The 13874-nt window shown below is 42.5% G+C and overlaps 2 protein-coding genes across 1 annotated transcript in view; one reads left to right on the forward strand and one right to left on the reverse strand.

Annotated features, from left to right (window-relative positions):
- Nucleotides 1–13874, reverse strand: part of LOC144806644 (uncharacterized) — a 352101-nt gene that overhangs the window by 129233 nt on the left and 208994 nt on the right.
- The window catches only part of LOC144806646 (uncharacterized), a 195014-nt gene that overhangs the window by 55016 nt on the left and 126124 nt on the right, over nucleotides 1–13874 (forward strand). The gene's annotated exons all lie outside the window — the stretch shown is intronic.

Below are 13874 nucleotides of genomic sequence, written 5' to 3' on the forward strand. Positions count from 1 at the left end.
CCATTCGGTTTTATTGAGTCGATTGGAAAAACTGGGCATTTCAGATGCCGCTTTGGCCCTACTAGCATCATTTCTAACTGGCAGAATCCAACAAGTACATTGGGATGGACTCATCTGAGGAATTTACTCTCCCTGGAGGTGTCCCGCAAGGGTCGGCATTATCACCAACTCTATTTAATCTGTATGTAACACCTTTGGCCGACCTAATAAAATCCCATGGTTTAAAATTAGTGTCTTACGCCGACGACACGCAAATTATTGTGTCTGTCTCTGAATCTATTGAAGCTACTGCAGGGCGTTTCAGAGACTGCCTTCTCGACGTGAAAAATTGGATGAGTCAAAATGTTCTCAAACTAAATACAGAGAAGACCGAAGTTATAGAATTTGGTCAGAAGCCTTTGATCTGGAGTCACTTATGGTGGCCCCCGGAAGCTGGCTCTTGCCCGACTCCAGCTGAGAAGGTCAGAAACCTCGGGTTTCTGCTGGACAAAAACCTCTCCTGCACGTCACAAGTTAATCAAGTCACCTCAGCATGCTTCCATGGTCTTTGGTCTCCGGAGGAAAGGTTGCTTCACATTAACCTTCTAGAGTTGCGGGCAATACGTCTAGCTCTCAAGGCCTTCCTCCCTTCCCTTCGCGGTCGGTTCAGGTCCTGACGGACAACACGACCGCGATGTGGTACATCAATAAGCAGGGAGGAGTGGGGTCGCAGTGTCTCTGCAGAGAGGCTCTGCGTCTCTGGTCCTGGGTTAAGAACCATTAGATTTGTCTGATGGCAAATCACCTGGCCGGAGTACTGAACGTGCGTGCAGACAGTCTCAGTCGGCAGTTCTCGACCGACCACGAGTGGAGGCTTCATCCAGAGGTAGTTTGTTACATTTTTCAGATGTGGGGGACTCCGCAGGTGGACCTGTTCGCTACTCTCGAGAATGCTCACTGCCCATCATTCTGCAGTCTCCAGTTTCTGATACAGGGAGCCTTGGGGGACGCGTTTCAGTTGAGTTGGGACTCAAAACTACTTTACGCGTTTCCTCCCATACCCTTGATTCCTCGGGTTCTGAGGAAGATTCGCCAAGACCGGGCCCAAGTCATATTGGTCGCCCCGGATTGGCCAAGAAGGGTGTGGTACACAAATCTTCTCCGCCTCTCCTCTTGCTTGCCGCTCCGTCTCCCTCTCAGGGCAGATCTACTCTCTCAGATGAAGGGGCAGGTTCTACACCCCCACCTCCAGACCTTACACCTTCATGCCTGGAGATTGAATGGGGCAACCTAAATTCCTTTTCTCTCCCACCTAATGTGGTGGATGTCATCTTATCAGCCAGGCGTGACTCCACCAAGTCTATCTACTCTTATAGGTGGTCCAAATTTGTTTCCTGGTGTGGAGAGAGATCTATTGACCCCTTGAGGGCTTGTTTTGTCCAACATACTTCAGTTTGCTCTTTATTTGGCCCAGCAGGGCTTTGCTGTTTCAACTGTAAAAGTTTATTTATCGGCCTTGTCGGCATTCCTTTGTTTGCCGGACCAGCCGTCTTTATTTAAATCACCTATTGTGTTACGTTTTATAAAAGTTCTGACTAACAAATTCCCTCCTACTCCATTTATTGTGCCTCAATGGGACTTGAATCTTGTTTTGACCTATTTGATGGGTTCACCTTTTGAACCATTACACAGGTGTCCCATGAGGCTTCTGTCTTTTAAGACTGTTTTTTTTTGTAGCAATCACCTCGGCAAGGAGGGTAAGTGAGTTTCAAGCTCTTAGTTCTAGGCCCCCATTCTTGACTATTCACGCTGAACGAATGGTACTCAGGACCAGGGCTGCTTTTCTGCCTAAGGTGGTAACTCCCTTCCATCTAGGACAGTCCATTACCCTTCCTACCTTCTATCCTCCCCCTCACCCTTCCAAGGAGGAGGAGAGACTACACCGTCTGGACCCTAAGAGGGCGGTGAGCTTTTATCTCGATAGGACTAAAGACTATCGTGTGGATGACCAGCTCTTTGTTGGTTTTGCTGGCTGCAAGAAAGGAAGGGCACGCTATCAAGATGGATTATCCTGTGCATTAAGATATGCTACGCTCTTGCTGGTAAGGAACCTCCAGAAGGCATAAGAGCTCACTCTACTAGAGCAAAGTCATCAACATCTGCTTTGTCTAGAGGTGTACCTGTTGAGGACATTAGTTGGGCGGCAACTTGGACCTCCCTCCACACTTTTACGAAGCATTACTGCTTGGATGCTGAGGTGAGGAGGGACGGCCACTTTGCTCGCTCTGTCCTGCAGGATTTTCTGGTATAAGAGAGTGGACCCCCTCCTCCGGGAGTGGGGACTGGTGTGGGACTCTATTCACAAGGTGAGGAATCCACTGGCAGATGTATCTATCAGAAGAACAAGTTACTTACCTTCGGTAACGCTTTTTCTGGTAGATACAGTTTCTGCCTGTGGATTCCTCACTGACCCACCCGCCTCCCCGTTGTCCACTCTTCTATACCTGAGTTACTGTAATGTAAATATTTTTTATTGTCAAAGGAAATGTTTTATTTCAATTGCTTTCCTGCATTGGTTTCACACTGTTTGTGTTATCTTGACATTTGTGTACTGTGTATTCTGTGTATATATCTACTGTCATCGCTCCGCCCGTGTGCCTCGAAAGCACGGAAAAAGGGCGGAACTGATGTCATCACGCCGGCGTGGGCCTATTATGGTGTCGGTGACGTCAGCGGAGTCACGCGCGATGCCGTGCCTCTGTGACGTCGTCCACGTCGGCGCGAAGCTACAAAAAGAATTTCCGGATGTTGCTGACGCAAGGGGATATTCACAAGGTGAGGAATCCACAGGCAGATACTGTATCTACCAGAAAAAGTGTTACCGAAGGTAAGTAACTTGTTCTTTGAGTAGTTTCCGGAATCTCATGAGGTCTGTGCACGCTCTAGCTTCCAGAGTTAAGGAGTTCCATAATTTTGGGCCTAGGGTGGCGAATCTTGACCCTCCAGCGCGTTTTAGCCTGAAGGGGGGTATGGCCAGAAGGTGCAGATGGGCAGATGGCAGGTTGCGAGTGGGAATGTATCTGTTGATCAAATTATCGATGAATTTAGGATTTTTATTATTCAAGGATTTGAAAATGATACATCCCACTTTGAAGGCGCATCTCTGGGTTATAGGGAGCCAGTGTAGCTTCTTTAGCAGTGGGGTGGTGTGTTGGCTCCTATTTGCTTGAAGGACCAGCCTGGCCGCCTGATTTTGAACCATTTGAAGGCGGTTGATGAGGTAGGTCGGGATGTCGAAATAAAGGGAGTTGGCGTAGTCGATGTGGGATATTACCATCGCAAGGACTGCCTGAATCTATGCTTCCTGGCTAAGGAATCTACTATTTTTTCTTATTTTTCTTAGCTGGAAACAGCAAGTAGAGACCACAGCTCCAATTTGTTTGTTCATGGTAAGATCGCTGTTGATTATTACCCCCAGGGTTTTAGCAGAGGTAGAGGGGGTGGGGGATTGTCCCTGATCTTTAGGCCAAAAAAGGGGGCTCTAGGGGTTCGTTAGGCCACCTGTGAGGATGACTTCCGTTTTGTCCGGATTCAAGCTTAAGGTGATTGCTGTTCATCCAGTCACGGATGAACAGCATTGTTGTCTGGAATTCGTGGACAGTAGTGGGGGAGTTATTGATTGGGAAGATTAACTGAAAATCATCCGCGTAGTTAAAGGTTTGAATTTTTCCTTCCTTAAGTGCATGGATGAGTGGGAGAAGGTATAGATTGAATAAGTGGGGTGATAGGGAGGAGCCCTGGGGGACATTGCATGTATTTTTAATCTTGGAGGTTGTGAAGTTTCCCAGACGGACCGCTTGGTAGCGGTTGTATAGGAAGGAGCTTATCCATTTGAGGGCTAGTCCTTGGATTCCAGCCCATGACCCGATCGACCAAGGTGTTGTGGTCGACCGTGTCAAACGCGGCGGAGAGATCCAGAAGCACAAGTGCTTGGGGAGATCCTCCATCCGCTTTTGGTCGTAATTGGTCCAAGACTGATAATATAACTGCTTCTGTAGAGTGTGCAGGGCGGAACCCTGCTTGGTGAGTGTCCAGGTAGTCTGACTCCTCCAAAAAGGCCGACAAGTTTTTGGCTACATGAGCTTCAAGTAGTTTGGCCATGTAAGGGATCAAAGAGATGGGACGGTAATTTGTGAGAGACCCGGGGTCTGCTCCTGGTTTTTTCAGGAGAGGGATGACTGACGCCTCTTCTAAAGTGTTGGGAACATAGTCTTGAGATAGTGAGAGGTTTAATAAGGCCATGGGTGGATCTGGGCAAGCCGTAAAGGCTTCCTTTAGGATCCTCGGGGGGCAGCACTCTTCAGTGGAGCCAGATTTGACCTTCATCATAAGGTCCCTGAAAGCTTCTTGGTCAAAATCAAAGATTTCCACCGGTAAAGAAAACAGAGGCTCCATCAGTGGAAACATGACGATTAGCCCAACTTTAAGCATAGCACTCAACTCCAAAGTGGTGGATTTCCCTGCCTGCAAAGTACGTAATTTCTGAATATTCATTGCGAGCAAGCCCATGAACACCCCTATATGACAGGTGGCTTTATTTAAAATAATAACTGGTTCTTTAATATAGCACTTGATATCAAAGTTTTCCTTTTTTAAGATGGTGATGCTAATGTTAACCAACTTAAAAGTATTCAGTATATCAACCTCGTAATGATGAAAATCTAAATTGACCTATTCAGCATTTAAACACATGACCTGCAGGTGACACAGATTCATTTTCATGGCTTTAAAGTCCACTTTCCCTCATGTGCTAATTAAACCTACTCCCAGACTGGCCTGTTAAACGTGAAGTGTAACACAAATAGAGGGGCGGACCTGTTCACACTTTACTCTTCTAATAAACAGGCAGAATCAAAGCTTGTGCCTCGCCTATGCTGTCTATATACGTTACTAGGCGTCTGTTCAGGAACTGAAGTGAGGAGTGAATGTTACGACAAATTGTCACTTTGCTCAGGGCAGCAAAATCTTACTGTCACTCCCAGTTCTTGTCAAAACGTTTTTGCACAAAGTATCGGAGAGAAGCTGACTGGGAAAATAAATGTGCACAGTTCACCAGGATTCCGGTCCATTTTGCCTCCAAAAAGGCCTGGATGGCCAGTAAGGAACGTCCGGCGAGTTAGCGGTAAAGAAAGGTCGTCTGGGGTTTACAAATGTGATTCAGCACCACCATCTGCTGGTCGTTTGTTTTTCCTCCGGTTCCTACTTCAAAATGCATCAGAGAGCTTTTTAACAGTCTGTCTATTGAGAAATGTGTTGATTCTTACGGGCACAAAGGCTAGGCTACGGAGCTATTCTCATACTAATCCTGTCCAATTAAAAGGTCTCGTCAGATAAGTGTTACTCAAAATAACGCGAATAGAGTGAGGACTCCATGAGACTCCCACAGATAGCGTAACTGCTTGACATTAAACCATCCTCCTCTGACTAAAAAAGAATCGAGCATTGGTAAAAATAAAAAATCGGTCCTTGGAAAGCTGGTGCGATATTTATTTATTTTATATTTTGAAAGCATATTCCACTGAATAAAAAAGAAGAAAAGAAAACGCAGTGCCTGCTAAAGTGTCAGCCTTATGTTTGCAATAATAAAAAAATGTAAAACAAGCTCTTGGCATTGCGGAGGGGGGAGGAGAAATGTGAGACGCGGCCTGGCGGCCGTGAAAGTGAAAATACCGCTGGCCGGCCGTGGGCAGTGAATAATTGGGGGAGGAGAAATGCCTGAGGCCGAGCGCACGCTGGGGGAAGCTTCAGATGTCTTTGATGTGGACGCGCTTTCTGCTTGACTACTCCACAGGCACTGTACGAAATCCACCGATGGTTTAGCCCTGGTTTAGCCCCTATATCTCTCGCCAGCAATGCGCAAGCGCATTGGCAGGCGAGACCTAAAAAGGAGTTGTTATATACTAAACCTCCAGAAACGTTTTATTAACTAGTTATAAAGTCTTCTTTTTTTTAATAGAAATTATTTCACATTGTTACTGGATCTGCATTGCTAAACACTTATAAGGTCCCAAAGGCGAGACCTATTGGCTATGCCAATGCTTGTTATTGATTGAGTACAATGAGCAGCAGCACTTTTGATTAGGTCCTGAAGAAAGCCGCAAACACTTCTTTGAAGGGTTAATAGGCTGAAACATGTTGACCTCCTATTAACACTAACAGTGCATATATTTTTCTACCACAGTGCCCTGTTTTTAATCGTGGCCCAAGGGAGTACAAATAATGGAAACCATATACCCTTTACCAAGTTTTAACTTTCATTCTGCTGCCTCCACTACCCTGAGCTCATTATTGTGGTATTTAGTATACCTTTCTCTATAACAAAACATGCCTGAACTCCTCCCTCTCAGTGAGGGGGTTGTACCCCGTACCGTGACTAGGTATAACTGAGCGAGGAGCTTCCGAATGAGGAAGCATGCCAACTATGGTGGGTGAGGGAAATCTTCCTTTTAAAGGGATATTTCATTTTAGCTAGGTCTTAATTTGCAACAGTAATCCTCATAGACCCAAGGGTTTCTTGATTGTGGTAGAAATACATTTTTACCCCTTCATTGTACGTTTAAGCACATACCATTGCTTGAAATGTTGTGATCAATGTAGGAAAAATACTCTGTGCACTGAGAAAATTTGTTAAAATAACGGAAAGTTGATAATCGCAGTTAATACCTTCTCATACCTGGATTTATCTAGAAGAGAAGTCTGTTAATTCTAGCAGATTTTTGATACCACAAGGTATAAGAAATTATCTGAAATTATTTAACAAATGTTTGCAAGTATTATTTCTAAAGATAAAGGAAGGACTATATTTGTCTTTTTAAAATGAACCCCAGTGCGTATGACTACAATAACCACCGCTCTCAAATCAAAATTGTGCTTGGTTTAGTGAGAAAGCTAAGTGATCCAGGAGAAACTAGGACTGCGCGTCAGTATTTTTCATAGGAAGCTTTAAGTTAGAGTGAAAACATTTTTTAGAATGCCCCAAAAATTGTGATAAAGATATTTCAATATGTTTGACAAAAAAATAGGTACATTTCATGACAATATTGAAATGGGCAATAAAATAACACAAACAAATATTTACACCACATGACAAAAATATTAGAGACTAAATTTCAGCAATATAGGAAATACTGAGGTTCACGTATTAATAATCCATTTGGTAAAAGTGGTTGTTTGTGGAGTCAGCACACTACTGTGTCTGTGATTGCTATTGAATAAAGGCATTTTTAATGCACCCCATTTTACTTTCAGATTCACAAATGTCCCCTTGGGTTACTACCTCCTGTTACTCTTTTTCAGCCCACACACGGTTTCAAAGCTTAATATAACATATTCAGAAAGGACACTATTAACATTCCCCTTCCAAATTATGGATTGTTAAATGGGCTTAGTACATTTCAAAAAGGGGTTTAGCATTTGCAAACTTTGTGAATTACTGAACCAGTGGATTTTTGAACAATAAAACCCTTGGTACACGAGGCAATTCTTCTCAATTCCCTCCAAATTAAGTTTGCTGATAATGTTAGTTGAATGATAACCTGTGCACCTACCTATTTAGTGATAGTGTTGCTTCAGATCAAATAATAATCATCACACAAAACTCTTACACAATATTTAAAGACAGAATTTCTGACATCCAGCTTTAGGCCCAGATGTAGGTAAAATAGATTTACCGATTTTAAATTACCGAATCATACCGATTCGGTAATTAAAAATCGGTAAATCTAAGGGGTTGAGATGTAGGAACATCCAGATGTTCCTGCTACCGAATCGGTAAAAATCGGTATTTACCGATTCGGTAAATACTGACCGGTAATGGCCCATTCATTCCTATGGGCTTTGAAGCCCATAGGAATGAATGGGGCATTACCGGTCGGTATTTACCGAATCGGTAAATACCGATTTTGACAAGGGTGCAGGGGGTGTCACTTTGACACCCTCTAGCACCCCCAAAAAAGATTCGGGGGCCATGTGGCAGGCATACCTGCCCTAAGGGCAGGTCTGCCTGTCATATGGCACAGGTGTGCATGCACACATGTGCATGCACACCGGAATCGGTTTTTTACCATGAAGTCGGATTTCATGGTAAAATACCGATTCTGTAAGGCTTGTGGGACTCAGAAGAGTCCCACCTACATATCAAAAATACCGAATCGGTATAAATACCGATTCGGTATTTTACAGATTCGGTAAATTTACCGATCGGTAAATTTACCGAATCTGTAAAATAATGTGTCCCTACATACCGATTACTGAATACCGGTCGGAAACGGCCGAAAATACCGATTTTCGGCCGTTACCGACCAACCTACATCGGGCCCTCAATGTTTTGTTAAGTATATTTGCAAATGTTGTTACTTAAACAGGAAAGCATGTAAAGTGGTCTCTGGACATAAATTGGATGTAATCATAATCTTTAGATACATTTTCTGAGTTTTAGGACCAAAGTGTGTCTTCTGGGTTTACTCTAAACCACTATAATAAACATATTCAATGCTTTGAGATTTGATCAGTTTGTACTGGTTTCTATTGCCGACAATAATCTAGATTTAGACCAAGGATCAATTCTATCCATGGCTTTTAAAATCTATTTATCATTGATCTCTTTTAGTGTTATCGCAAATAAAACTGTAATAGAACTGATCTGAGAGAAGGGCTTTCAAGTATTATGCCTAGTCAATTTATTGAACAAACTATGGAGTTAAAATCTGAATAGATTAGATCCACAAGCATTGCCTGACCACTGCATTTTACATCAATAGATTACTAATCAGCACATTTTCTCTAAGTACAATTCACTCATCTTCAGTTTTTCGTGGAGCTCGTGCTGGGTCTGTTTGAGCTCTTTTAAAATGACATTTAAATGTCCAAAAGTTCATGAACTCTAGTTTCAAGCCTGGTCAAACCTTAATGAATGATATACCTAAAGACGCCCTTCTGTGCCTACATTTTATTGTGCACCATGATTCAGAAATGGCATGTTTTTCCTTTCGGAGGTAAAATTCTAAACATATTTATTGTTGTTGCCATCTGAAACATTATCACTAATTGGGAAGATAACAACAAGTGGTCCTCTGATGGTTGCTGGAATGGGAACTGTTTAATCAAAAGGTGGATTGAATTCAAGTTTAGGTGACAATTTTACAAAAGTGTATGGATTTTGTATATATTTAAAATTGCTGATCTCCAAAAAGGCCTAAATCAATTAATTGAATTGAAATTCAAGTTTATCATTGTAATCCTATTTTTGGAAAAGATGTGCTTTTGAACCCCATGAGGCGGTTTCTTTCCAGAAAGCATTCAGGTTGTAATCATGAGTCAAATAATGCTGAGTAGGTTAAAATATTCAAATTGAATTCAAATTACACAATAATTAATTTTGTTTTTCTATATGTAAAAGCATTACATTAATGACATTTCTGTATCCTACCACCTTTCTTTCCTGTTCTTTAGGAACGTTTCTATAGTTGAACTTTAAAGATTGCCCGAAATTAGGAATTGTGCTCTACATAACTTTGCAGTGTTACAGTATGTTGATTTTTATGTACAATTTTTGTCTCTTATGTGTATGGCAACTGATGTTCTGTTTTGCTTTAATAATCAGATTATGTTTATTAGGTTTTACTATTCAATAAAATGTTTCAAACACAACAAATGGTAGTTGATATGTATTTACAACTGTAGCATTTTTATTGTATGGGCACTTTCAAAGGGGCCAAAAAGATAGTCTGCGGGATAACGGAGGACGACATTGGCATCAGCAGGGAGAGGTTTGGGCAGGTGATTGAGGGTATATGTAAGATTGGAAGTAGGGGGAACAAAGCATGTACATTGTGTGGACTGTGACGACTCCTGCAGGTATTGTGAGGGATACCATGCTACCCCGAAAATGAATCCCCTAATGATTATTATCAACAAGCTTTATTCGGTTTTATAAAAGAAAAACATCTTCCAAGTTACAGATTGACAAATATATTTATGTCCAAGTTAATCAGAACACAAGATAAAAATTCATGAATCACAGTACAGAAGTTAATCGCAGCTTGACCTGAACAGCGACCCGTAAAAAGTTAAGCGTATGCAAAACAGTGTCATTAGAGAGGAGTTGTAAAAAGATAAGAGGTGGCTTCACCCTCCTAAAACCCGCTTTTTTGAGAATGGGAATAATAAATATCTTTCTAGGGACAGCAGAAAAACTACAAAACATTAAAAAAGTGCATCATGTCCTGAGGAGACTCACCGTTGCAGCCACAGGGCATGAGGCACAGGCCTCTGTGGGAGCCACGAGGGTGTGCCAAGAGGTAATGGAAGAGGTGGAGCCGAAACCGGGTCAATAGAAAACGATCATGGATGCTTTTAAGCCCTAGAAGATAAGGTTCGGTGGTTGGTGCAGTTTTTAACACAATTTATTTACGCACACTAGGCTTCCACAGCTCATTTCCTCTCTATCACAGCGGCTTATTCTTAGAAAACACTCTTTGACCAGAGAAAGGTCCCTCTTACATATGCGCTCAGGGTTAGCAAATAGTTCCTACCTACCCTGGAGAGGCCAACACTTATATACTGGAGCCATCGGATGCGTGAGACACGGTCAAGTGAAAGGCATTCCTGTAAGATGTCTTTGCTAAGTGTATTTTCTTAATTAGCCCAAATATTAAGCCACAAAGCCAGGGGACGGAAAACCAGTAAATCTGAGAGGAACGGGGTGCTTTGTGGGACAGAAAGGGCCCATCGCAGGAAAGAGTTTTCAGCACTTTGCATTGCCCCTACCCCAATGTGGCCCCATATCTCACTCCCATAACTAACCTTTGAGATATATTTGTCTTCATATGTCTTCAAAGGAGCCTCTATTGGCTTCCCTCCCACTCTGCTGGCAAAGTTAAAAACAGCTGCAAAAGCTTTCACTAGATCCCCTTTCTTCCAAGTAAGCAAAGGGCACCAACTGAGGGAATCGTCAAACACAACTCCCAAATAGGAGAAAACATTTGTCTTCGGCATTGATGAAAGTCCAAATTTAAAAGTGAACTGCTTAGCTTTACAAGGTCCCACCTGCATAATGCACGACTTGGAATGATTAAACAAAAGGTCCAAGTCCTTCATAAAAAGGGCAAAAGAATTCAGAAGAAGTTGTAGGCACCTAGCTGTCCTAGCCCAAGGACTGCGTCTGCGTAATGGAGGACTGGCAGGCTACGCTTGCCTACATGGGAACAATCAGCATTTGTGGCCAAAAGGGTCTTCTCTAAGGAATTAATATATAGGTTAAAAAGAAAGGGTGCTAAAATGCACCCTGACACACCCCTCTCTTGATGTCAAGCTCTCTGGACACTTTCAGGTCCTTTGAATAGCGGGCAACCACGGTTGAATCACGGTGAAGATCCCGCAGAAACAAAATGATGTTACTGTCAATGCCACTGGAGGACATCAACTGCCACAGCTTGGACCTATTGACCCAGTGGAATGCTGAGGACAGGTCCATGAAGGCTAGGTATATGGGGCTGGAACGAGCCACAGTGTATTTGTTCAGAACCATGTACAGGTTTAAACACTTCCACAGTGTAACGACCTGGGCGAAAGCCGTATTGGATATCGGATAAAAAGTTGTTTTCATCAACCCAAGATACAATTATGTCAAGTATCATGCGGCCCACCACCTTCACCACAGAGTCCAGAAGAGAAAAAAACGGTCTTTGCAGCATTCATAGACGTTTCCACAGCGTTATTGCCTTACATTCCTCGACCTGGCAGCAAGAACTTTTAGGAGAGGACGGTGGCCTCTCAGCCGTAATTCATACTAATAATGGATTGAAACAGGGATGTCTGTAGGAGTCGACCATCTGTCATGTTTACTTTATGTAGATGATATTGTTATCTTGGATTTAACGGCTCAGGGTCCCAATTCCCTCCTGTTTTCTCTCTGTCAGTTTGCTGTTTCCCACTTTTCGAAAGTTTATATTTCCAAGAGTAAAGGTTTGATTTTAAGGGAAATAAGTTTCGTAAACATTGCAGCTGTGATTGGTACCCTGGTAAAGAGTAGCTGGAAGCCTTCCCCCTACTTGGACGAAATATCGTCTGATACCCAGAATGAAAGTGAGCACATATTAAACAACTCCTCGTTGCGTAGGTGGGTTAGAGGCTTATTACAATGTCCATAGGTACTTTCTACATTTATCACCTGTATATCAAGCAATAGTCTCTTAGACTCTGCTGGGCGCTATGAATGCATAGATATTTCAAAATGCTACTTTTTAAATGAAATTGAATGACAATTTTAAGGAAAATATGTCATTTGAATACACTTCTGGCAGTACCAGCACTTAGACTAGAATTCAGGATAATGAATGGTTTTGTGTAAGGCCTGGCAGCGGTAGTACGGTGGAGGCACCGGCTGCAGATGAACAAAGAAAACACAATTCGATATCTTTCACTGTCACTTACAGAAAGTTTTGATATGAAAAAAGAAAAGTGTGCATTCTATAGAAATTTTAAATATGCATTAAATATGTTTGAGGTAAATCAGGAAACTCTTATCTCATGTTCAGTTTATCAGCTGAAACGTTTTGTAAAGACATCCTTGGGTGCCCTTAGTTTAAGTTTGGATTCTTAATTTTCTACAAATAAGGGAACATTTGATGTAATAATTTAATCCTTTTCTGTGACAAAGCCTCAAAAATCTCTCTCTTGGAACCTTGATGACAGAATTCAACACTTTTTGATATTGTTCTGTATGAATCACTCCCTTTAAAATCTGTTACTGCAAACTGGTCTCGGATGAAAGTTAGGGATGGAATATGTGACTGCTGTAAGCTGGTATACAGGATAGCAACCATGTACTCTTTGTTACCACTGCCTCGCGCTAACAGCGTTGTTTATTATTGAGACCTTTGTTTTTAAAATACAATATAAGCACAGTAGAGAAAGCTCCAAATCTGATATTTTTACCTGATAATGAACTGTTGTGTCAAAAAGTTTTGATATTTTTAAATGTTTTTAAATTAGTATTAAAATATATTTTAAACCTATCTTGTGGACCTCCCCATTGATCTAAATCTTTAACTAAGATTAAAAGTGATGCAAAAGTGAGAATTTCTGTCAGTTTATCATGGTTTTTCCGCTATGTTTTTGGATAGCGTCTATGTTGAAATGTTCTGATTACTTCAACAATTCAATTTCTTGCTCAAAGTTTTCTGCATGAGCCATGGTTCTCTTCATTTTCAGAGTTGAGAGTATGGGTGAATATCTATCACATGGGTCAATTGAGTATTAACGCAGCCTGTTGTTCCTATCAGTGCATGTTTAGTAAATAGCTCTGTGGCCACCTCTCAGCACCTTCAGTAGCTGCACTCACTCCTCAGGTCAGACACGCCTGTCAGACTGGCTGCTATGAGCTCATGACAGCTGTGCAGCTCCTCACATCTGGGAGATTGGACACCGCAGTCAGGTGGACACCAGCCCTCACCAGCCCTCGTCAGAAGGCCCCCACTCATGTGACACAGAAAAAAGGGTCTGTTCACAACTATTAATTCACAAAACATGCTACGCTGCTACCACCGCTCAACACGCTAAAGGCATGACCGAGATTGTAGGCCACTGTCCAAGAACTGAGGACACGCGTGAGTTCTCACCTCAGATCCAGGACCTCACGTATGTCAAGGGACATGCACGGGCCCTCCCCCTCTACCACCTTTCTCCCCCCACCTCTCTCTCTCCTCTCTACTGTTCTCTCTCTCCTCTCTCTCCCGCTCCCTCTCTCCTCTCTTTTCTTCTCTCTCTCACTCTTCCCCTCTCTCTCTTTCTATCCTCTCTCTTTGTATCTCTCTCTCTCTCTCTGTATCTCTCTC

This window comes from Lissotriton helveticus, unplaced genomic scaffold (assembly GCF_964261635.1).
Source record: "Lissotriton helveticus unplaced genomic scaffold, aLisHel1.1 SCAFFOLD_590, whole genome shotgun sequence".
Classification (NCBI taxonomy): domain Eukaryota; kingdom Metazoa; phylum Chordata; class Amphibia; order Caudata; family Salamandridae; genus Lissotriton; species Lissotriton helveticus.